Genomic DNA, 2060 nt, shown 5'->3' on the forward strand with positions numbered 1-2060 from the left:
TGAGACAATTGCATACACGCACATACACACGTACAAGTGCATGTGCATACACACATTACGCTCACACACAAAATCACACACTTACACAAGGGTTCTATAAAGCCGTCTCTGTGGTTCTAATGTTAACGTTAGAGAGCGTGAGATGCGGCCAGTCGACCTCTCTATGTTGTGTAATAGAGTGCTTGGAGTCATGTTATTGTATTATTATAAAACAGCCATACAGGATCCGTCCTATAGCACCACTCATTGGGCTATTAAAATCTAGCGAATGTCATCATCAGAACAATGTAATTATTATTATATATTACAGTCCTCCTGTCACCTCGGGGTCCAGTCGCCATGCCAACAACATAAGTGTGTGTGTGGGGGGGAGTTGGCATTATGTGCAATTTTCTATGCCCTAGATACAGCAATTATGACAATAGGTGTGTGTGTGTGTGTGTGTGTGTGTGTGTGTGTGTGTGTGTGTGTGTGTGTGTGTGTGTGTGTGTGTGTGTGTGTGTGTGTGTGTGTGTGTGTGTGTGTGTGCGTGTGTGTGTGCGTGAATCCTGTTTGTTCTAATTCCCCTGAGCCACCACCTTAACCTGCTAAATCATAGTATTTGACCAGAGTAAACAGTCTGGACCAGCTAAATCATAGTATTTGACCAGTGTGAACACTCTGGACCATCTAAATCATAGTATTTGACCAGAGTAAACAGTCTGGACCAGCTAAATCATAGTATTTGACCAGTGTGAACAGTCTGGACCAGCTAAATCATAGTATTTGACCAGAGTGAACAGTCTGGACCAGCTAAATCATAGTATTTGACCAGAGTGAACAGTCTGGACCAGCTAAATCATAGTATTTGACCAGAGTAAACAGTCTGGACCAGCTAAATCATAGTATTTGACAAGAGTCAACCGTCTGGACCAGCTAAATCATAGTATTTGACCAGAGTAAACAGTCTGGACCAGCTAAATCATAGTATTTGACCAGAGTAAACAGAAGACAGACTGTTGGATGCCATCTAGGAGCTGGTCCTTTATGAGCACTTGATTGATTGGCCTTCCATATTTCTCTTTGACTTAGTTTAATGACACTTGATTGTCTAAATTGAATGGTGTGTGTGTGTGGAGTAGATAATGCAGACTCCAGTGCATTTTTAATAGCCACAGGAAGTTGACGTGTCTTCTGCTGTAACTCCCCAGACTCCCCTTCTCCCGACCTCTCAAGACCAGTTATTTCTGAATAGATTATGCATTACTGTTACAGGGCGGTATTTTGTGTTGCGGTGGGATTTGGGTGTTGTTTAGTTATACGGTAGTCATTTAGTCCCATTTGGGGGGAACGATGTCTCAAAGATTTTATTGTCCCCAGTGATGTGGTGGTGTATTGTAGTGTGATATTACATATTGTTTAGGTAATTTGGTCAGTTTGGATTGCTCAGTAGACCAGTGAAACAACAAATCACACAAACACAGAGAGACTGAATTCAGCACTTTCTTTGTACAGGTTTGCATGAAGGGGGCGGGGGGGCACCCCAAACGTCACACATTAATTCATGAATTGAAAGCCAATTCTCCCCAATCAAAATGCTGGCAGGTCCGGCAACGTCCCGTTCCCCGTATTTGAAATCCATGTAGTTCCTCAATAGAAAAGTTCAAGATCGCCCACAGTCACCAGATCGTCCACAGTCACCAGATCGCCCACAGTCACCAGATCGCCCACAGTCACCAGATCGCCCACAGTCACCAGATCGCCCACAGTCACCAGATCGCCCACAGTCACCAGATCGCCCACAGTCACCAGATCGCCCACCAGATCTCCCGCAGCTGCCAGATCACCCACAGCCACCAGTGTAGCAGTCACCAGTATCCTTCTGAGCTGAACTCATCTATTTCCTGTAGAAAGTAGTCTTTGTTCTCTTGATAAACTTCCAGTCTTTGTAGCCTTTACCATCTCTTTACTGGGTATCCCAATATAACATACCTAATATATCCCATAGCTTTAGTCCATGGCTGCATCTTATTCCACTTCTTTCCAGAGCCTTATGTGGTCGCTACTTTGGGGAATAGGGT

Source organism: Oncorhynchus clarkii, unplaced genomic scaffold (genome assembly GCF_045791955.1).
Source record: "Oncorhynchus clarkii lewisi isolate Uvic-CL-2024 unplaced genomic scaffold, UVic_Ocla_1.0 unplaced_contig_7147_pilon_pilon, whole genome shotgun sequence".
NCBI lineage: Eukaryota > Metazoa > Chordata > Actinopteri > Salmoniformes > Salmonidae > Oncorhynchus > Oncorhynchus clarkii.